The sequence below is a fragment of the Paramormyrops kingsleyae genome, chromosome 10 (genome assembly GCF_048594095.1).
Source record: "Paramormyrops kingsleyae isolate MSU_618 chromosome 10, PKINGS_0.4, whole genome shotgun sequence".
NCBI classification, from domain to species: Eukaryota; Metazoa; Chordata; class Actinopteri; order Osteoglossiformes; family Mormyridae; genus Paramormyrops; species Paramormyrops kingsleyae.
Window position 1 is genome coordinate 11,423,879 of NC_132806.1, and position 24,792 is coordinate 11,448,670.

General features: G+C 43.9%; 1 long non-coding RNA gene across 1 annotated transcript; it reads left to right on the plus strand.

Annotated features, from left to right (window-relative positions):
• Nucleotides 1-222: 222 nt before the first annotated feature.
• Nucleotides 223-4,177, plus strand: LOC111848135 (uncharacterized). Its single transcript, XR_002839220.2, has 3 exons — nucleotides 223-1,089; nucleotides 1,243-2,808; nucleotides 2,904-4,177. It is a non-coding gene; the product is annotated as an uncharacterized lncRNA (long non-coding RNA).
• Nucleotides 4,178-24,792: the final 20,615 nt, after the last annotated feature.

The window sequence follows — 24,792 nt, forward strand, 5'->3', positions numbered from 1 at the left end:
GCCCGTGTGCCATAACTCACGACTGTCTTGATTAATGCTTCAAGATGAATGGATTCATTTTCCGAGCTCTATTCGGCAATCTGAGCAGAAGAGGCCTGACCTTGCCAGCGCCAAACATTCCCAGTGTGTCCTCTGGGAAGTGCTATGTGAGCCGCTTTGGACCGCATCCAGCGGAAGAGGAGTTAATTCATTTTCCCAGCAATCTGATGGATGATAGCCGACTCTGAAGGCTGTCTCTCGATTGCTGCTCAAGGTTTCCTTAGTCTCGAGGACCCTATTTTTCTCGGAATCGTAGCCGTTTCTTTTTTCTGAGTCCCGGATGGCAATTAGCGAAGACAAAAGAGTGAGGGCGTGCTCCGGCATTTCTTCTCCACGCTTTTTGGGATGGACATCTGGCACGTGATTCTCCAGCAGAGGCTGTGGCCAGGCAGAGGGCTTCCCAAACTCATTTCGGCATGAAGTGGTATCACCGACGTGCAGCCATCAAACTCCGCGAGATAGGCAGCCATAACCGCTGCTGGCTCATGGCTCTGGGACAACAGTGACTCATGGAGTGTGAAAAATGGCCTGCGGGGGCATCAGCAGCAGAGATGCAGGAACGGCAAGCATGGCCGCGGTTTTGGTGAGCGTGGAGATATTGCCAGGGTCCCCCCAGAGAAACACGGCAACCCACTCGCTTCCCAGTTTTCTCGTAATGGGTGTTGTGTTGGACACGATAACGAGAGACAGTTCGGGGAAACATGATGCAAGCAGAGACTCAAGCCCAAGAAACTCAGTAGCTTCTCTGCAGATGGGCCTCAATTCATTCCACGCCACATGAAAAGCAGGACTTTGATGGCGGACTCGCTTCACTTAAGGCTCAGCCCAGCACACTTCTGGAACCGTTCAGGCAGATGAAAGAGAGAGAGACTAGATTTCACTTAAGCTGTGGAGGAGTTGTGCATGTCTTATTATCAGGACAATTTGGATCTCATTCCGTTGATTTGGCAGCACTGCTTATGACCGGCGACCATTAAATTGCTCCGACTGTTGAGCCTAATCTATTAGGCCGGTCAGAGTGACAACAACCGACAAACAAGTCAAAAAAGGGTAGGTTGCTCTCATTTTGACTTTCATTGTTTTATTTTTATTAAATGAGCAGTTCAGGTGAAAAAAGGAGAATAGCTAACAATCCAGCTAACAAACAAGGTGGAATATTCAGTGTTAATCTAATCCTTTTCTCCTGTCTCTCTCTGTCTTCAGTTTCCAGTAGCGTTTCGGATCGAGTTTAAGATCCCACAGTGAGCGTGACTGGTCCCCAGTGGCGGAGGAAGCCTCTCCTGCTTCCCTAATTTGTAGGAAGGCCTCTTTGAAAGTGCCACCCAGAGCTGTCTGTGAAGTACGGCTGGAGTAGACCCCACCTGCCCGCTGTGCTGTCAGAATAGTGACCCCTCCTGGCTAATAGCCCTATCTGCTCTCCACTGCTGCCCTCTTCACTTATCTATTTTGACATCTGTCCCCCAAAATCGGCCCCTCTCAATTGGGGGCAAATTCACCGAGGTCACGTAAACACTGTCAATTATAAAAAGAGCTGTACATCTTTCTGTTCTGTCTGCATGTGCCTGATGCCGCATGATTTTTACAGACATCCCACCTGGACGTGGGAGAATGGTGAGATTTGCCCGCCTGGGGTGGGGGTTGCGATTTTCCAAGCTTCCTCTGCTGAATGGCAGAATGACGTTAGGTTGTTTTAATTCTCTGTGGATGGATTTCCAGGACATTGCACATAATTCGTGGGTGTCAGGGAGCTGCTGTCAATTTGTGGGAGACTCCCGGGACTTCTGGGAGAAGAGGGATGTCTGTTTTTGTGGCCAGACACACATGCAGTCTGGGGTTCGATATATGTGTGTACATGCATGTCATTCTCTGTCTACAATTAAAGCCACAGTGCACACACACACACACACACAGACACACACACACACATATATATATTATACATATATAAATATACACACACATATATTATACATACACACACACACCCAGAGTAGCTTTAATTGTAGCCAGAGCTAGAGTAACATGACACAACAAGCTTAAAACGAGCTGGAAAGGAGTCACCTGCAGGAAATAGAGGTATAAATCAAATCATTGCAAACAGCAATTTGTGGCTGAATATCTTTAATCCCAGACTGTGTGATTCGGGTGAGTGCATAACAACACTCACATTATTCACTGGGGGGATATTCGAAACGCCAGTGTACAAGGCTCGAGATTAGCAAAAAAGCAGATGTCAGGAAAGAAAAGGTTTAAAGAAGGAAGGGAAGCGGTGTAACAAACACAGCGGCTGACGTCTCCTGCTGATTTAAAGGTGCCTGATTGCCTGTGGTAACAAAATCTATTTTGAGATATAGAGGCTTTTGACCTGCCACTAAATCGCTTATGCGCAAATGGCCACCGGGTGTAATTTCTCTACGAAATGGCCGCTAGTTCCAGGGCAGGGTTTTAGCGGAGAGGTGCTAATTATTTGAGCAGAAAGAGGTCCAAACGAGACTGCCTTATAAACACGTTTGTTTTCAGAAAGTAGCAGGGTGTGCTGGCACAGTGTCACTGTACTCTGTGACATGTCCAGCAGCACTCGTTTTCTGGCACTAAAGATGTGTTTCTTTTTCTCCTGAGTTCAAATTCTTTTTTAGCCTCTTCTCAGTATATGCGGTTCATCTATCAGCTGATGGCTGGCCGTCGCCCGGATTCGGTGCTGGGACTGTGAAAGCAGCACCAATGAAGTGCTCCGGCCGCAGTTAATGGCCGGCACCAGAGTAACGGGAGGTACACTCAGCCAGCGATCGATGGCGGGCCCCACTGTTACAGTTTCTCTGTTGTCAAAGCTTCGGAAAGTTTATTTCTGTCTCATTTTTTCTCAGCGAAACAATCTGTCATAACGCACCGTTTGGACTGTGATTAAAAACATGGAGGGACCCCAAAGAGGCTCTGGAATCTTCCGCACAGAGGGGATTTTCACACATGGTTTGAAACTTCAGCCAATTATTAGAGTCGGAGGAGCGGGTGATCTCTCGAGGGACCTGCTGCCTCATCGCATCAGTGTGTCTGAGCTAAAGCGCTCCTGCGATGTGGGGTGGGGGGGCCGTAGCCACATGTCTCTGTAGCTACATCCCCCACCTCAGTGCAGGAGGTGGTCTAGTGGTCAGAAATGGGACTACATTACAGATGGCTGCTACTTTGAGTGCAGTGAAGGGACCTGCTGTGGCACTCTTGAGAAAAGTAGGCCAGAGAGTAACATTACTCTCTTTAAGAAAATATGAATGGGAGGAAATGTTTGTGTACTTTTGGATTAATGAGCTCTTCTTTAGTCACTTTGGCTAAATTAAGGCAGATTGGTGGGTAACACTCATGCTACTCTGCACTGTATGTATGCGTGGGAGTTCACATGTTCTTATTGGGTTATGTCAGTAACCTGCCATCCAAACATGGCATCTCTGTATATGTGTGTGTGCCCTACCACGGACTGGAATCCGGGCCAGTACCTGCCCCAGCCTTGTGCCCCATTGAGAGCTTGGTTTCTGTTGTACGGTTTTCTTTTTCTGACCATCTAAGCTGAAGCTCTGACCCTTGACATCACCAAGCTTGGTCCCATCTAAGAGCGTGTGGTTGCAGCTGCCTCCATCATCAGCGAGGTGCGTGTAAAGCTCATCATGTGCTGTTTGGATGATGAACGCGGGTCTTCGCCCGTAAAGTTGTTTTTTTCTTGTGTTGATGCTCAGATGTTGACCCCCCCCCCATGCTCATGAGATGCAAACTGCACACAGATAATGCAGAATCCCTGAGGTATGCATGCTATTTATGGACATTGACTGGGGGGGATGGGGGTGGATGCTTTTAAAAGCCTCTGCATTGAAGGTCATTCATATTCCTGCTACTGATACCAACCATCACAAAGTATAATGGATCCAAGAGGTTAAAAATAGTTTATGTGGGAGAGAGAGAAAACCATGAAAAATGAATTGCTTTAACTTTCATAACTTTGGGCTGCGTTTAAAGTCAGCAAATGGCCCATTTACACTGTAGCTTCCAGACTGAGTCAACAGACATAATGTGTGTAATATGCTCAGTACGATTATGTGTAATAGGCTTCCACCTGCTTCGGTGGGCTCAGAATAATCTGACATTGTTAAGAATATTGTTCTCCTGGTTTTATTCAGTATATGATAAGATCCATCCATCCATCCATCCATCCATTTTCATAACAAAGTTCACGGTGAATCAATTGTCTATTCCAGGGTCTTCAACCGTTATTAGGCCAAGGACCCTTTGGTGGACAGAGAAACAGGGATGCCTTCTTTACGCATTATAAAACTGTTACGGATTAGGCCTGGAATATATTAACATGAACATTACCTATATTAACCTGCTTATTTATGAATAAATATAAATGAACCTATTTCCATATATCTGCAACTTTGGCTGCACTTTATGTGCATTTCACAGGTTTACACATATCTATTCTGTACATAAATATTCAATATATCTAGATTTATTCATATGTCATGTATCTATACAATCGAATCAGTACTCATAACTATATATTCTCCCTTGTATGTGCTAATGGCTGTAAATTCAATTCCATATACAAACACACACACACACACACACACACACACACACACAGGTTTGTAATTATATGTTTGTGGGGACTCTCCATTAATTTCTATGGGGAAAACCCTAGTCCCAACATGACGACCCCTACCCAGCCCTAACCTTAACCACAAGTAACCAAAATAAATATGAGTGTTGCCGTTATTACTTTTCTGATTGCATTCACAGATCTTTGTGGGAACCTGGAAAATGGTCCCCACAATGTATAAAAAAAAACAGGTTTTTATGACATTTGTGGGGGACAAGGTTGTCATGTGGGGTTACAGTCGTCATGTTGGGATTAGAATTTTCCCCGTAGAAATTAATGAACAGAGTCCCCACAAAGATATAATTCCTTTCCTTGTTTTAATACAGGTGCTTAAAGTACAAGACACAAAGCAGACGGAATGAAGCAGAATAGACATAGTGTCTAATTGCGGTGGAGGTTATACATGCACATGGACATACAAATAAATAAACAAAATGAATAAATTACAATATTACCGCATGTATTGGATAAAACCTTAACCCTTATTAACAATGACTATGTGGTTTGACTTACTGGTTTATGTACAATTTATTTTTAGACATATTTTATAAGATTTTGCAAAAAATTGTTTGTCATCACACAATGATTCACGGACCCCCTGCAGTTCCTCTGCGGAGCCTCTGGGGTCAAGGACACCCTGTTGATGACCCCTGACCTATACATGACACCACCCCCAAACACTTGCAAATACAGCTTCTTGTTCCTATGTAGCTGGTGCCCTACCTTATGACCAACTTCCTGTTTCTTGTTGTTGTTGACTTCCTGTCAAACTCTGTTATCGCTGGTATACATGGGGAAACTTACACAGATTAACATGATAAATTCATTCAGATATTGTATTTTTTTTCTTTTTTTTCTCTTGGTACAGCACAAGGCTGATAATTATATGTAGAGAGACTGTAGGCTCGACTTTCCTGGATTGGGGCAGGAGGAAGCATTATCAATAATTGGAAGTTATCATCTTAAACTCGCTTTTATAATCCCCCCGCCGTTTAATTACCTGCAGCGGTACTGGATGTCCCGAAGAACCCCCATCAAGAAGGTTATGTCGCTCACTTAAAGCCATGTCGCCCGTCTCTCCCCCAAGACGAGCAGAGGCGTCACGTAACCGGAGCCAAGCCAGGGACCACAGTATGTGTGAAATATTAGCATTTCAGTAGATCACCTTCAGGCGACCTTCCACATGATTAACAGTCAGTCCTAAAGCACGTGAACGTGCACATCAGCCTAAGAGATGAGTGTGATGAAACCAACATGGCTGAATGGGGGAGGCTGTAACCTGTGTTATCTGTGGTTAATCTGGTTTCTCTGCTCTTACATCAGAGTATCTGTCCTGCCATCTTCAGATATATGATACATGGGTCACAGAGAGAGATGAAATATCCATCTAGTGGTGATAGTGCAAACAAACAGCAAAAACTACAATATAAATATGTAAGACATTTAAACACGACATATTGAGACATGAACAATAAAACATAGAAAACTACAAAAAAAAACAAAAAAAAAAAACAAGTGTGAAGGGGCCCTAGCATGCTCATTTTAATTGTTCATAGTTTTATTTTTGGGGTCTACTAGAATAGCTTTACATGCTTCAATGATCCAAAAAGACATTATTTTTCTCATACTGCACATCTCTTCTCACTCTCTCTATTGCTCTGTTTGAAATGCTCTGTTAGAGCCTCACACTTGTTGAGCCCAGTGTACTCTGATTGGTCATCTTGCTCTACACATTTCGCCTGTCTTGCAGTCTCCAGACAGATCCTTGCAAATAGGCAGCCAATAAGGGACATGCTATGAGGTGACCTCACCATGTCACAGAAGTAAGGGCTGGAATTCCAACCATGCATTTCAGGCAGTACTTTAGGCCTTAATACTTTGCAGACTGTTTGCATGCACATAAAGCTGCATAACACAGCTGTGCAAATAGACAATAAAATTATGTGCTGCTGGGCATTCCCACAAAGACATTTTCTATGACTGGACACATGAAGAAAATCAGCCATGGATTGCTGAGAGGGCAGCGCCTGCGTGTGAGCTGAAGGTGCGGCATGGATGTCCCTGGTGGGGTGAAGTCACCTGGCAGGTGATACCTGCAGGCAATTTACTGATGATACGTTTTAAGATCAATCCATCTCACCCCCGACGGCCTGACCTGCTCATGCTCCACCAAGTCCCTTTCATGTTCCTGCATTACTCCTCTCTGCTAAAGGGTAGCTGATCATGTTTTGCTCTTGTTTGACCTCCTTCCTCGTCTCAAACCCAGAGCAAGCTCCCGTTCTGTCCTCCTACCCCTGTGTCCTGTGGATCTGTTCACCATCAGAAAGTCTCAAACCATGCTGCTCTGGGACAGCATCCCCTTCTTGGAATGACTTCAGGATTCCTAATAGCATGGAAAATATGAAAGCTCTGCCAATACGGGCGGGGGGGGGGGGATGGTGGACTGGGGAGACTCGTGCCTTTTTACTCTGAGACAAAAGATTCTGGCTCAGCATGACCAACCAGATTCAATTTCCTTTTTGTCCCATATATCCATGCGGGTCACAGCTCTTGTCTGTCTCACGCCGACAGGAAGACTCCGTAGCTTCCTGGACCATCGCCCTGTCACCTTTTTTGTCTGAGATGCGCCCAAGAGATCCAGTTCTGGTTGGAGGACTCACGATAAAGCTGGGACACTTTGGTGAAGATGTATGTGTGAAAGGTGAGGCGGTTTCAGCGCCGCTCTTCCTGTCTGCCTCCAGGCATTCCCGCCAGTTTATTTTATTTATAAACCACTCAATTAATGGAGCATTTGACCGATGCACTCAAGGCGGGACTGTGACAGGCATTACTGAAGGAGGCCTGATATGTTATGCACGGGAGGTAGCTCAGACTCCATGTCATTGAATAAGAAGCCATGGAAGAAAGTACACAGAAATACAGCATCTCCCTCTAAAGGGAATTAGTGATCTGTCTTTCATATTAAGGAGGACACTTTAAGGAATCTGTCCAAAGCAGTTCCACATAGCGGCACACCATACTGGAGTTTCGACTCCCCTATTTTCTAGTTCCATTTTTTTTTACTGTCAAATGTATTGAAAAGAAAGAGAGTGTAGTGAGTTGTACAGTGATTTATAACTGTCGTCTTTCCCTGTCCTGGAAGCATGCAGCCACATCTCAGATGAAAAGGGTATTGCAATCTGACGGGAAGCTTCACATGGTAATGCGGGTCAAACATTCTCCAGAACTCTTTGTTGGGTTTGAGCGACTCACATTCCTATCAAACAGTGTGTCCTCCGAAGAAAGTTAATAAAATGTCAGAAGCGGGACGACATGATCCTGCATATATCGGGAGGGAAAGGCGTTATCAATCTGAAGAAATAGGTTGCTCAGCATGGGAGTCAATGGTGGAGATTCAGGCTTTGGCAGAGAGCCCATGATGTGATATTACGATTTGTGTGACGGTTCATTTTAAGGATATAGGCAGCGGTGAATTATCTGCCCCATATCACGCAGGCAAAATGAAAATGGAACACTAATACTAATGCTTCATTCTTCAGTAAATGCCCACAAGCTTAAAGAATAAGAAGTTTGAACTTTCAGCTGCTAGATTCTCCTCAAAGGAATGTTCAAAGAAGACCTGCATCCACCCTCCATGATCGCATATCCAGCACAGGGTCGAGGTGAGTCTGGGGCTTATCGCACGATCACAGCGCATGAGGCAGGGGACCCGTCGTTTTTGGACAGCGGGAGGAAGCCGAAGAACTGGTAGGAAACCCACATATCAAAGGAGGAACATTCCAAATCCACACATAGAGCCAGAGGACAGACTCAGGCCTGGAATAATGACAGCGTGAGGCTACATATCTCACCACCAAGCTGTGTACTTCTCCTTAAATCTGGATGCCTTAACTGTTTTCCGCAGGGGTCTAACAAAAAGTCTGCATCAGGAAACTATTTCAGACAACCCATAAATGACCCTCATCCTTTAAGCCCCCCTCATAACCTTCTCAATAAACATACCATTTTAAAATGCTTCCATTACCTCAAAAAGCAGAACCGTCATCTTAAATCTAGTATTTACCCGTTTAGCAAAAATACAGCAATGGAGCTTTAGTTCGCTTTCAATATAAATAACATAAAACAAGAGAGTCCATCCATTGCTAGACTTGACAAAACTGCAAATGGGGAAATGTCAAAACTGCATAATTCGGTGCCTTCTGGCCTAAGTAAAGCATGTCTTGCTCAGTATTTATAATATATGCATAAATAATACATAAAGTTAATCATTAACAAATCCTAATTATTGATAATTTATTTATAAAGTGCTGCTTGTGAATTTACCAGAAAAATTGGTCGGCAGATCATTTTTTCTGGAAGAGGGAAAAGTCATAGAAGCTAAACATGCAGTCGCTACCTCACTCCCGGAACAGTGCTGGACCTGAATGTGACATCGCATCAATAGCTAGGGCCCAGACATCAGTGTGAAGTTCACATCACTGCGGGTGCTATTGGGGATGTCTATGCAAGTCAGCTGGAATGTGGTGTGAGAGTTTATTAGAAAACCTTATAAGCTTAATGAATTTTCTTACCAGAACACCTTATAGTGCAGCGGAGTGACATAAAACATTCTTTCTCTGCACCCGGGCTGTGTGCAGCCTGCTGATGCCGGTTGGGGGGGGCGGTACTTGTTATTTCTCAATCGGCAGAAAATGCCAGCAATTTCATCAGAGGTCGTGAACACACTAAACAATTTTCAATTTGGACATGATAGCAATCTGAGTTTGCCCAGTTTTACCTTCATTTGAGTTTTGAAGACCGGAGAGAAAGCTTTCATTGCAGGGCTCTTTTCGTGAATGTATGCTCTGTGATTTATCTGTTATTTACGGCACTGTCAGAGGAAATTTCCTGAGAGGGGTGTCGGTTTGAAGGGTTTCATGTTACTAGGCTGACTGTGGGAACGGGTCTGCAGATGGGCAAAGGGCTCATCCGCTCACGATAAAGCGCGGTGAGGCCAGCCCTGATTGAAGCCCTGATCCTGGGCTCGTTCAAGTGCAGGATGTTCATTTCCCGGAGGCTAGGGACTCTTGTGTCCCTTATAATGACAATGCCACAAGATTTATAGTCAGAGGTGTGGGGCCCAGAGCCCAGGAGAGGCTGTTAGGACCTGAAGGCGGCTCCATCGATGGACACCAGACCCCTGATCGCGAGACCAAGGTGAGCCGCATGCTCCCTTCTGTAGCCCACCTTTTAGTGTTGTGATCGTCATGTTGGGAGCCTCGTCTTCATGTGATGCGGAATCCTTTGCGCAAACAGGAGTGAGACTAGGCCGTGTTGTAAATGCTCTCATTGTGGCAGAGAGCCCTTCACTCGAGTGACAAGTGAGTGTTGCGTTTTCATATTAGCATGAAGGAATCTACCCATAGCCAACATGCTACTGCAAGCATCAGAAAGAGCAGCAGCACTGCTATCTATAATGGAACTGTTTAGTCAGTGCTTACCTTCATTCTGCTATCCTCCTGGTATCCTGCTTATTATTTTCTGTCTTCTCTGATAAACGTAAGGGGCATGGAGATGCTACCCTAGATACCGTCTGAAACCAAACACTCCGTCGTTCTAGCTTCTCATCTACTTCTCTGATTTGAGGCCAGAGTACCACCGTGGAGCATCATTTCATGGCAGCGGCAGGTTCCACTGGTAATGGATTAAATTCATGAGATTAGCAGTCATCAGTTTCCCCATACGGGAGAATGCTAATCGACTGACGTTAGCATATGCTAATCAGTGCATTAGCGTGGCGGCGTGACGGGCGGCCGACCCAGCAAAGACAAACACGTGTTTCCCGCCGACATGGGGCTGTCAGCTTGCATTTCATAGTTGCTCTGGCTCGTTTGGAAAGCACAAACTGTCAACTCGATTCTGTGCTTTCAATTTTCCCAAACCACTCTATCATCCCGCTGCCACGCCAAAATAAATAAAAATCTGCCTTTTCCATTTCAGCATGAAACCTGAAGTATTTTAACTATTACTCCCCTGCCATCCATTTTTAACATTTTGGCAGCCGAACATACAACGGATATGTCTCAGCCTTGAAAAAGATGGACAGCATTACTTGATTACCAGGACTTTCAGGTCAAAGTTGCCGTCGCATCGAAGCGTTTCCGAAATCCCAGAATCCTAAGCAGTCTCCTTGGCCTCTCCAGCTCCTCGTACCCAGGATATCCTGGGGTAAAATATATCATCTGTTACATAACCTGCATATATACAGGCAGCACTTCCCCGTTTGTCAGCTTCGTGGTTCTCTGCACTGACCCACATGTGCTTCTGGATCCACTTTCTCTGTCTTCAAAGGAGGACCGATTCTGGTGATTTACAGCTGGGAGAGGACTGTAAAGATGCCTTTCAGGCCGTGCACATATGTGGCCCAAATTTCGGGTGGCGGTGTCACACACAAACTTTCCTACCTTTAATATTAAACGTAGAGGAGCGGGTCGATTTCCACTTTAAAAAACAGAGCTGGGGGGTGGGGATGGGGGTGGGGGGTGATTTACGAGGTGCCGATTCATTCTGCTGTGGCTGCATTATGGAGATTCCTGTCACACTCGTGAGCTTCTCTATTTCCAGTTATTTCCGTGCAATTAACGGTTCCCTGAGCAACGGCAACTTTAATTATCTTATCATTATAGATTTCTTTTCCAAGCACCTCAGTAGATTTACGTGTTAATTGTATTTGTTACCTTTGACTATGTTAAAGACAACAGAAGTGTGATTTTTTTTTTTTTAATGCCAGCTGAAGCCGACCCTGTCAGCAGGAAAGGCAGAGTCTTCATTTTGCCGACCATCCTGGCCAAATCTCATCCATTTGTTCTTTTAATTAGCCAGTAATCCATCTGAGGGCTCAGCGATTGGGGAAGTGTGATGCCCCCCCCCCATACCCCAGACAGGACAGAAGCACATCCCAGAGCGCTCACCCACTCACCAGAGCGGCACAGCTATTCCCCTAGCAAAATCCGTATCGCCATGACGATATTGCACGTCACATTCCATAGTCAATAAATCAGATGTTTAATTCATTATTATAAGTGCTTATGTCACAGAAAGTTACACGAGCTTGCAGACGTGGCCACTGCTGCTAACAGTAATCTATAAAATATGCTGAAAATGGATGATTAATGTGCTTATGGTGCCCGATGCTGAAAGCTGGTGCGTGTGCCTCATTGCACCTTGTTACGTAACAAATGTTACTTCCTGCAGATATTTGCCATTTGTGAGGCATTTTCTTTCATATTAAACTGTTAAGAATACTGTCTGAAGTCTCTTCATCTTCCCTATAGACAGCAGTGGCGTTTACCGCCACTCAAACCAAGCACTTAGAAGGGCCTACTGCAGTTTGGGGCCCCCCTTATGGCCACAAATAGTCACTACACCAAATATTATATAAACATGTTCTTTCATTGGGAGATGCTGAATCAGCATATTCTGCTAACCAACTAGTTAGCTACAATCTTCTGAGTCTTCTCGCTAGCTATTTATTTAATTTCTGAAACATCTGCCGGAGGGCAGGGACAGTGTGGGTTGGGCAGGTACCCAAAGTGACTCTCTGAGTGGTGCCCCAGAAACAACAGTCCTCTCCTTTGCAACAGACAGGTAGATATTGTTTGAGTGACAGGTGTTTTCTGTAATCAGGGCTCACCTTAAGCTCAGTGGCCGGAGCTGGAGCCGCCCATAGAGAGTGGATTAGGCTGAAGCTGAGAAGTGCTGGCAGTTGCCAAGTGACAGTTGTATGATGTGAGCTAGCAGATGGTGCTCCATTTGCCTCTTTGTGTTCCTCCTATCCCCAGCGGAGAGAGACAGGCAACGCTTCTGTTATGACAAATTTACTAAGGAACATGACTTCCTGGAATGCCGGACAGCTTCCCGGTGGACCCACCAGCGGGGTCAGCCTTGTACACCGGGGTGATCCGTGAAGATCCACCATAGGTGCCACCAAAATAGCTCGGAATCACCCCCCGAGAAGGAGGAACGCCGGCATCATTCGCTGGGGCCGTCATCTCAAAAGACACCTGATGAGAACATCGAACGCGCAAGATGGTCCTGTCATGAGCTAAAAGCGGCAGTGAAGGCAGAAGATGCCATAAACCATGAAGATGTGTCTTCTGATGTATGAAAACCTATGAGACCGCTGTCTTTATGTATTGCTCACTTCATCGTTTTATCCGCTAAAAGGGGCCTGTGATTTATATCGCCTTGTGTTATGTGTACTCTCCACCCTGACGTCAACCCAGGACGCCATGACTTTGTTTAGCATGAGTTGTAGCATGATTGTTAAATTTGGCTGTAATGGCTGCGAGCTTCATTCCCCAGTCTGGCTCACCGCACAGAAATGGCACTTTATAATATACGCATCCTCACGCTCACCTTTCCGGCAGCCTTGTAAGTCAGCGGTAAGACAGGAAGGAGGTATTTGTCGTCCTGTGGGTCAGAACTCACTCTGAAAGAGGGACAGGCAGAAACTGAGGCTGTAATTAATGACGCAGGGAGCAGGGCAGCTCTGAGTCAGGGAAAGACTCCATGTCTGATTCCCAGCTGCGGTGTCATTATCTCTGAGCCAGGGGCCTGTTTGCACCCTAACCCTAGACTACACACATCACTGGAGGGACTTGGATCGACACTTTTCGAACGATGCCATACAACTTCAACATCCTGACCTGGACATCGTTGTGGATGCTCATGTGCTGGACTCACACCTCAGAAGTCATCCATTAATATTAATGACCTGTAACTATTGCACTGGGCTAATTAACATTGTCACCCCACTGAGGGGTAATTTAACGAACAGACTCAGGGGGGAGACCTTATGAGACTAGATTTCCTAGGCTGGGAACTATGAATGTTAGCTGTTGTTGATCATGGTGGGTCAGTTGGGGGTGGGTGGGGCTGCTTTTAATTAGTCAGTACAATCTTCCTGAGTCCTTTGGGGGAAAAGGACAAGATACAGCTGAAATACTGACTGCAATAGACAAACTTTTGTCAAGTAGTCAGCGTATGTGATCTGAGGCACCATGATGGAAAGCTTCAAATCTCAGGAAGGAACTCAATTAGGATACCATCGCTAGAATCCCTTGTGTATAAATGCATAAAAGTGCAAAGTGTAAATGATAAGAGTAACATTGGACTAAGAAATGCCTTTAATTCTCTTAATGTGTCCAGTGGAGTCAATAGTTGCCAGCTACTTAGGAAAGTAATCCTCTCCATCAGTAGAAAATGTTTTTCTGAAGTCACGTGCAGGAGTATACGAAAACAATGACAAACCACGACAAACGGACAAAGTCATGTGCAGGAGTGTACCAAAACAATGACAAACCACGACAAACGGACAAAGTCACGTGCAGGAGTGTACGAAAACAATGACGAACCACGACAAACGGACAAAGTCACGTGCAGGAGTGTAGAAAAACAATGGCGAATCACGACAAACGGACAAAGTCACGTGCAGGAGTGTACGAAAACAATGGCGAACCACGACAAACAGACAAAGTCACGTGCAGGAGTGTACGAAAACAATGGCGAACCACGACAAACAGACAAAGTCACGTGCAGGAGTGTACGAAAACAATGGCGAACCACGACAAACGGACAAAGTCATGTGGCTGACCTGGATATGAAGGAAGAAGAGATGAACATTTGTTTTTATCAGATGCCATTTTATGATGACTCAATGAAATCGCCGTCAGACATAGCCCCAGCAGGCTGCTCTGAAAGTCACCTCCGACTGTCACGCTGTCGAAGCTGGAGGTGACATTCGGCGTGACAAAGTGCCAAAACCCACAGATATGCTCATCCTGAAAACCAAAAGTGCCCGACTGTCGTTGTGCCTCGCTTTAATGTCCTCATTACGTCCTTGAATGACACGGTGATTCTTAATGTGCCCAACAGAAGCCGCAGTCATATTTTAACGATGTGGATGTTGGAGTTGACGGAGAGCCAGAAATCTTAAACAGACGGTAAAAGGAAACAAAAATATATCTCTGCTGAAAACTTACAATGGTCGCCAGTGTTTCAGGTGAAACTCTATGTTTTTGATGTGAATTATTTGAGCTTGTGACAGAGGCTGAGAATCTGACAACCACGGATCACTCTATGCGTTAGTAACATCTCAGAATCGTGACGCGGGAGAAGAGACGTCGCCGGAAGACGCCGATATCACCGACAAGCCTCAATATGTTCATGGCGCTGGGAGATGGGCAATGCAGCTCACGTCTGTTACGGCACCACCCCGCGCGCAACCTTTCAGCGCGAGTCCCCCTGAAAGATCCGTGGCCCACGGCCACCGTAGCGAAACGGCACACAGCATCGATGGAGGGATGGAGACGTACCGGGAATGATGGATGGAGCATGCAGAGATGAGGAAAAGAGCTGCGTGTGAGAATGTGAGTGTATTTATCATAGAGAGTCTCTGGAGCAGCATTTTTCAGATGTGTATCTGTATCAGGCATTTTGGGTGCAGGAACTGGTGGGCCGTTCATTACACTTGGAAAGAAAGTTTATCTAAAACTCAGGGCAGTTCAACACCTAAAGAAGCCCCGATGGCTCCCATTTGCACAGGCGCTCCGAGCCAAGTGTTTATGATCCTTGTGTGCGTTTAACGTTTCCCATCAAATTTGTTTCTTTAAGAGGGTGCACGGTTTTCTGGGACATGTTAGCACATCGCTTAGGGTGTAAATCAGGCAAGAAGGAAACAGAAACCAGTGAAAGACTGGTGATGGCAGCAGCCACCGTGTCGCACTGTGTGCACGGTCACGTCGGCGGCTGGCTTTCTTTCGACTTGGAAGCATGACAGGTCGCGATCATGCTAAGCTATACCAATGGGTTTGTGTTTTCTGGGTTTGTGTTGTCTTTCAAGAAACGTCCTTGCAGTCATTGAAATGATCATGTTTGCACCTGTCTTCTGCTCAAGTCCTGCCAATGATGGTGTGGGGTGGTGGGGCTCTGCTAGATTTCCAGGAATTAAGGGGCGTGATTTAAAGCAGGACCTTCATCAAAAACAAATATCAAGCTCAACTTGACCCTTGAGTGATGCCAGATGGCACCACGGGTTAGCATGACCACCCCCTCGGGCCACCTGCTTCCTTAGCGGCTCTCATCTCTTCCACCAGCCCCTCTCCTCATTTCCTGGCCAATCTTCCCATACAGCCACTGTCAGCCAGCTCCTGGATGTCATTCCATGCTGTTGCTATGCAGTAGCAGGTTCAAAGGCACTAAGCTGTTAGCTTAGCATCGTTCGTCTCACTATGTGAGGCTACTGTGGTAACAGACTGTGTCCAAGCCTTTCAGTGGTCCTCAGGTCTTTCCTTCGGGATTCTACAGTTTTCTTCAGAGTTAGTAATGCATATACCTGTCTGTCTATCATTTTCACACACACGTTTCTGGCACACTTGCTGGGTTCATATCTGCAGCTGCCCATGGCGGCCTGTAGTCGTGATGTAGTTGCTGGCCCTCTCCTGTGGAGTGCTTTGGGGTGCTTCAACTACAGTACATGTTTGGAAGCTTCCAGAACAACGCAATCAATAATCAGTTCAATTAAACCCTCCGCCCCCAAATTCTTACAAGAAATGATCATTAAAAGGGTTCCCTCCTCCAGAATTATAATAATTTTAATTTAATTTAATCAATAAATAGAATTGGAAGCAGAAGAATCGTGTTTCAGAAAGATGTCCATTTCTTAGCTGTCAGCAGACAGTTGTGCTTTTGTTACATCTGGATTTTTCTGGAGAGGTTTGAGTTAGGACCTCTGCTTAAGGACAGTCCAGAGAGCCCTCGTAGGACACTGGGGAACAACCTTTACATTTGGAGCCTGCATCTTTAAGGTCTTCTCAGTCTGCTCTGAATACTCTTCACTGATGACCAGGAGTCAAAGTTGAAGAGCTCAAACTATCTTAGTGACCTGATGTGAATTGGCTTGGCTGGATCCTAGGGGTCCACCATGATGGGACTGGATCCTGTAATTACTGTATGCGATCTGACTGATGACCCGAGAATGAGCAAAAGGGCTTGCAATATATAAGGCGGGGGTTATTTATTTATGTGATTTTAGTATCGTATGGCATGAACCTGGGATGCTGAGATCCTCTGTACTTTGTCCACATTCCAGTGATGTTTTTTTTAAAAAAAAATAAAAAATCTAGAAGATCTGCCTGTTTTTGCATTGCGAAACACATATCAGGCTCTAAGATACAAGACCAGGGACCATCTGGATCCAGTTCCTTATCCACAATACCCTCTGTGGGGTTTGACCATTGCAATTCCACATTGTAGGTGTAAATATTAAAATAAAGCTGATAGATAAAGGCCTCCAACTACAAGCCATATACATACACACACATATACACGAATATACCTGGATGCCCCTCTTAATTCTTATCTCTTTATTCATTTACAAATAACCCTGTCATGCTGGATGCATATTTTCACACATTGCATTGAGTTTCGCCCTGTGTTTGTACCTGTGCTCTCTGTGAGAGATTCCCCTTGGGATCTATAAAGTACAAATGTATATACGTGAAAAGCACACCTCGAGAAAACGCTGCACTTCTCCTGGCAGGTTCCTCATAACCAGTGTTTATTTTCCCCATGTAGCGCGACTTTTCTGTTTATCTCATGCTGATTAATGTTCCTCTGTCGCTCCATCTGATAACTCATTACTGACTTGTCCCCTGAGGACCGATGGACGTTTTCAATTAATTTTTGGATGTTAGCAGAAGAAAACTAGCTTGTCACCATCATTATGTCTTTCTTTTAGTTTGACTTTGCTATTATCTGAAATGATAACACACCTGCATTCACACCAGGAGGTCTTCCCCCTCCCCGCAATCTTGTCTTTTTATGACAAATAACTTTTAAAAATTTAGTCAGCATTTACAGACCTACTTTTAGCTCCCATTAAATGAGTATTATTCTTTTTACAACAGCTACAAAGTTACTTTTTTAAATTAATCATAGTGGTGAACCTTATATGAGAATGTACCATGAACGAAAGCACAGGAGGGAGGGCTGAGACATCCCCGAGTGTGGAGTCTTTTCATCCAACTTTTGGCAAGAACAAAAAGAGTATTGTGCCTTTAAGAAACCCCCTCCCATGTTCACCTTATGTAAATATAAGACTGTGTTGTGCATTATTATGCCCTATTTGCCCCAGAGTATTCAGTCTACAGTATGCTAATGTAACCCCCACCACCTTCTCATCAGTCTGGACTATTAATATTTGTAAAACCTATAGCTAGTTTTTATAATATAAGGGTCTTCTGTACTCAGCTCCCAAAAAGCCCAGAACTCAGTCCTACACCTTTATTGACATAATACTCTTTGTCTGTTCCCTCCTCGTTTTAGAGTCAAAATGGCTGTTCCTATCTCAACCCTGGTTTGTGGAAGCCACAAACCCAAAAAGAATCTCTCTGGAGTCACATGAATCTGTTCTCCTTCTTGCCTAACTTTACTATAACATTCAGATATGGACAGCGAGGCAGAGGCAGGGAGATCCTCCCAGGAAATACAGATGTGGACAAGGATTCAGAGGCAGGGAGACCCTGTCAGGACATACAGAAATGGAAAGGGAGTCAGAGGCAGGGAGACCCTGTCAGGACATAAAGATATGGACAGGGAGTCAGAGGCAGGGAGACCCTGTCAGGACATACAGATATGGAAAGGGAGTCAGAGGCAGGGAGACCCTGTCAGGACATACAGATATGGACAGGGAGTCAGAGGCAGGGAGACCCTGTCAGGACATACAGATATGGAAAGGGAGTCAGAGGCAGGGAGACCCTGTCAGGACATACAGATATGGAAAGGGAGTCAGAGGCAGGGAGACCCTGTCAGGACATACAGATATAAATAGGTAGACAGAGGCAGGGAGATCCTACCCGAACATACAGATATCATCAGAGTTGGGATTTCTGACAGCTGGGATTGGCTACATACACAACAAAATAGCAATGTTAATTTACAAATGACACTGCTAATTTAACACTGTCTGTTTGCATACAAATACTGTTTGCAGTGTCACAGCCCAATTTGCATGTATAGAAAAACAAACTAAAACAGAATATTCCTGTCAGAAAGTACCTGAGCTGGTAAATCAGTAATTTATAGGCATTGAAAGAGTTCAGACAGGCAAACTAAAGCAAGAGAGATGGAAGGAAGGCAGGATTTTCAAGCATCTGTTTAGAAATGTCGGCCTTCAGCACCATGGACAGCAGATTACCTCCTTCACAGAAAGCACTCTCCACACACCAAGTGAGGCTGCAGATATACCGTTCTTGTTTTTTTCTGATTAATATTATTATTATTATTTTTACCACATTCCACTTGACGAGAGTGACACTGCTGTGCCACACGGATGCCTGTCAAAAAAAAAAAAAAACATTTAGTTCATGGAAACATTTTTTTTAAGGACGAGAGGAGAAATATTATAATGTGATGCATATTATATTGCCCAGTTGGGAAAAGTATGGCAACATCAAAGAGCTCAAAGTCAAATTTAAAGAAATATTCAGAAGACTATAAGACCATCTGCTAGCATTAGCTACAGAGATCCAAGTATTGATATCCAGCTAGTTAGGAAATTATTATGTGCTTTACACAAAGCTGGACAGGCAAATAGACTACCAGCATATCAATACTACTTCTACAAATTAACACACTAGTGTACAATACTTCACTTTAGTTTTATTTGTATAGCCCAAATAACATGGATTCAGTTTTATTTGTAGAGCCCCAAATCACATGGACAGCACACACACAATACCGTCTGTTCTAAAACCCTCACAAAGGATAGGATAATTCCCTCATTGCTATCATTATTCTTAGGCCAAACTGCATTCCTTTGTACACATACTGTAGTGTTATTTGTTCCTTACTGAGTCTCGAAGGGAAAAATTGCCATGTGGAGACATATTCTGTCTCAAGATTTTTACCCTAATGATGTTCCATAATAATAATAATTCCATAGTGTGTGTGCGTGTGTGTGTGTGTGTGTGTGTGTGTGTGTAATTTTAACAACATATTTTCTCTTGCCTAATAAAAAGTGATCTTCCTGACATTTCTTTACTCTTACTTTAGTTGGCATTGATGTGATCCAAAAGTAACTAAAAGTAATTAGTTATATTACTTTTATTTTGAGATAAAATACATTACTGATTACATTTTTCAGCAGGTAACAAGTAATTGTGCTAGATTACATATGTAAAGTAACTTACCCAACTCTGCTGACAATGTTTGTGTTATTGCTGTAAACATAAATTTCTTTCACGGACAATGTGTTATTGCTGTAAACATAACGTGCTTTCACGGACAATGTGTTATTGCTGTAAACATAAAGTGCTTTCACGGACAATGTGTTATTGCTGTAAACATAAAGTGCTTTCACGGACAATGTGTTATTGCTGTAAACATAAAGTGCTTTCACGGACAATGTGTTATTGCTGTAAACATAAATTTCTTTCACGGACAATGTGTTATTGCTGTAAACATAAATTGATTTCACGGACAATGTGTTACTACTGTGAACATGAATTGCTTTGACGGAGAATGTCTGTGTTATTGCTGTAAACATGAACTGTTTTCACTGACGGGGTTCGTGTCATAGCTGAAAATATGAACTGCTCTCACTGACAGTGTTCATGCCATGGCTATAAACCTGAACTGTTCTCATTTACTTCACAATTTTCTCATTATATTTGAGAGAAAAAGCAAGGTCAGCCGGTCTCTGGAGCAGTGAGTGGTTAAGGACCATGCTCAAGGTTCCCAAAGGCGAAATGACTCTTCTTAAATTGGGAATTGATCCAGCACCCTCCTGATCACATGTGCAGTATTCAAACCCACTGAGACACACACTTTCCACTTTGCATTCTAACTGAACCTCTGGCAGGAGGTCTGTATGGAATTCTGAGGGGTTTGATAACTCGATGGGCTTACGCAGATGGAGAGCTTTTTAGCGGGTGGTCATATCTAAGCAGCCACAGATATATGAATATTTAATCATAACTATCGCATTCACCCTACAGCCTACTGAGAAGGGCATATTGCTAATATTGCTCATTGCTTTCTCTCGCAATATTCTTGAAAGCATAACTATGCCTAATTCTTTTTTAGTCATGCCATCTATGTATATGTCCTCCATAAACTGTAACCATTACATCTGTATTACCATCTGCAACATTTACAACAGATATGCAAAAACAGACACACACACACATCACACGTCGTCCTCCCATTATGTTTTTGACATGTTGATGGTGATAAATTGCCACAGTATCTATGGCAGATTCTGTATATTTATCTAACAGCTACACACACCTGTCAATAGACAGAGTCAGCTGACTCCAGTTAATCTTGATCAATGTATTTCCTGCTGGTAACAGTTCCACGTCATTACCTGTGACGTGTACTTATTTAATGAAAGCAACGACCGTCCCCTACCATGACAGAACAGTTTAACAAAATCTGTCCTTTTCGAGGCGTTATGAAAATCTAATTTTGTTAAACGGAAAGGTCATTCCCAGCAAGAGCTTTAATGCAGAGGACACATTTAAATTTATTTTAAATGAAGACATCAGTTGATAAGAAGTACTTTCCTCTCCTCTGCTAGTGAAGGAGGGGTAATTAGGTTATAGTTAGCTGTGAAATGGCCAGTCTTCGCAATTATGAATGTATTACATTTTTACATTTTATTTAGTTTTAAACACTGTGCCTGTAGCAATACTTACAGAGTGTACTGTTCATCAGGTATGTATGTGATATGGTATCCCAGCAGACATGGTAAATCTGAAGTTCACGATTTAGCCACAGAGGGGATTTTTGAAAATATTCCCGCTTTAAAATTTCTCATTTTAACCCCTCCTGTTGCTAAGTATGTGAATGGTATATGGAGTCGGTGTCTTTAAAGTATATACAGAGAAAAAAAGTACAGAGATCCTGTACTTTGGAAATCTGGAGCAGATTTAGAAATTTACATAGAAATAGTCAAAGAATGTCTTTCTTTCCCCCTAGAGCTGTGATACTGGGTATGTTTGTACTAAATGAACGATATAACTAATATATAAACAAACGCTAAGTTTATGCATCCACCTTGTTCCCAGGGGCCTATGCAGTACATGACTGCGGAGTTCAAAGTTTGTCACATATATTTTTAAAAGTCTCTGTGAGTTTGTGTCGCACCAGCATGCAAATACGGTCAGATTGAGTCCAAGGGGTGCAGACACATATTTGTTTTAGTTCTAAATTGTAAAGTCTGTCAAATGTGTATATTCATAGCTATTCCTCACAGTGATGTTTCAGCACGCTGGCATTTTAAGATGGCAGAGAGAGGTGCTTTGGAGATGTCTGTGTAGCAACCTCTCAGACTGGAATTTTCCAAACTCAATGTTCCTCCTCGAGTCCATCTTCACACTCCACCGTCAAGGAGCAGCATCGATTTGTTCCTTGGATCCTTATCAGCACGCAAGTGGCTGTCAAGGATGCGATCCTCATCCCCGGTGGAGGCTAATCCTGCTACAGATGCTCATTTTCAACCTCCTCAAGCAGAACAGAGCCAGGCAACTGCAGTGATTTGTCGACAGAGGATGATTACCTGTCCAAGGTGAGACCGCGTGCTTCGTGGGTGAGCCGTCATCTGGCTGAAGCCTTTCCAAGCGAAGTCTTTTTGCACAACTCGTCATCATCCTAGGACCGGTTATTCATTTGGCCAGGCGTGATGAATAATCATGTGGCAAACACTGATGCATCATCAACAGAGACAATAAATAACATACAGTGGTTACAGAAAATGATGACTGAATACAAACAGCATCTATTAGGAAGAAGGTAACAGGAAATAAATACCTACACATATTGTGGATTTGTAGATTCAAGCAAAATTATAAAAGCTTTAGATCAAAGGCTTTAGATACCAAAAAGCACTTGTATTCCTTCTCCTTCCTTTAGCTGTTCAATACGAATACTCAACCTGGCACTTATAAAAACCTTTGGCATGAGTTTCTGTGATAATTTCCACTGTGAACCGCGGCTCTCAGTACAGCTCGACCGCAACAGCCCGCGTTCCCACTTTGTTCTTTTTATGTTTACATCATGGATTTGTCGGAATAATGACACAGGCAGCACACATGTACTTCTGCTTAAATCAAGCTCTTATAGTCTAATTTTTTGTTTTTGTAACTAATAATCATAGCCTCGCCTAATGCATGCAACTCTGAGAGCCAATAACGCAAAGCCAGCTGGGCAACCTTAGTTGGAACTGCTTTGTCACTGATCCGACCTGCCTGCATTTTCTGGTAAGAAACCGGGCCACTCACGCATTACTACTGTAAGAAATATTTCTGATTCCCCTTATTTATAATTCCCAATTGAAATGTCATTGTTTTGTAAGCTTCTATCTGTATTATCCCGTTATTGTAATGTATACTAAAAAAAAAAAAAAAAACTGTTAGATTTTAAGGATCAGTCGACTCTCGTTTCACCGTTGGTTTTCAGGGGGCAGCCCTCATAAACTCCTTCATTAAAATACTGACCAGTCATAGCATAGTGGTGTGACACATGCTTTGGAATTCTGGGAAATTGAGTGCACTCACTCGACTCTCTTTAAGCTATTGTGACTTCATAGAAGATGACGTCTGAGGGTGAGTCTAAGTCATACTTACCCATTAGTTTCACACCATAAATGCAGCAACAAGATGTGTATGGGTAGATTTCTAGCTTTTAGTAGGGGAATGTGGTCTCCCTGTAATGTTTCTCTATATTTCAGTGTGCCGTTAGTTAGACATGCATGTTTCATTAAGGAGACAAGGGATTGGGACAATTTAAAAAAGGTGTGAAGGAGCAGTAGTCAGTATTTAATAATGGGATGCTGGCAGTAGAGAGTCTGATTTCCTAAGGGAGCATTTCAGTTTATTGGAACCAATTAAAAATGTAAAATTCTGCTGCACGCCACAAATATAAATATATCAAGCCTTTTCTTCAGAGATCTCAGGAGGAGTTTTGTTGATATTGTGCATCAGAAGTGTTTTTGTTCTGATTGATGCGGTAAAATATGGCCGAGTCTGGGGGGAACCTGTTGGATGTAATGAGCTATAGAACAGATGAAGCCTGGGTTTCATTAGGCTTTGGGCAAAGGCCCCCTCCGTGGCCCCAACGCAGCTCTTAAATATTTTGCCGTTGCGCAGAAGGTGTGACTTTGATTAAGGCTTCTTTTCCCTGGAGGCAGAGTCCTCAACTAAAACCTTCAGCTTAATTGGAACGTCAAGTAGGCCAGTTAAGGTGGAAATTGGTGCGCGCACTCCTGGGGAGGGTGAAAAGATGGAAATCAGCCCGTACTCCTAGGGTGGGAGGTATCTCTCTTCAAACTCATCCCCATGTGCGAATCTAATGTTGGCAATTACTTGGCAATCATTTTACCTTTTGCTAAGATGCTGCAAGGAAGATAATTAACTAGGGATTTTTACCCCATTTCAAGTGGGGAGTGATCAGATCATCTCGTTGCTGGATGAGCTGGGCACTCAATTCTGGATTTCCTGTATTTGCTGTTGTCTGGCTCCGGGTTCGAGAGACTGGATTGTGAGGTGAATGTCCCCCGGGGGATTATAAAAAGCTGCCTGTCACAGATGTCCTTTCGAATATGAAGAGCAGAATATGCAAATATGCAGAAGGCTGATTCTCAAAAGCCGAATCAATGGAAAGCGCCCTCTACAGGCACTGGGGGAAATATCTGCTGGGCTGGAGAGGCCCCGAAGATGTGAAATACCACCCAAGAAAAAAAAATATATAGGTTAGAGCTTATCCCTCTGTTTAGTCAGCGATGTCTGTATGCACCCTGTTATCTATAGCAAGCAAAGATTTCAGTGAAGGATTGGGTGAGTGTGATTCTGTGACGGGAACAAAGGAGTTTTCACTGTATGGCACAGGGCACATTTCTACAGACCCCACCAACTGCTCTACAATCCCCAGCTTAGCTGATTTCAGCATCACAATCAACAACACTGTTGTCGACACTCCTGCAGGTTTAGTGTACTGCTGTGCTTTGTCCAAAGAGGCATGTGCTCCCCATGCACTCTAACGCAGTAAGAGTATGGTCAAAAAATCAAAGC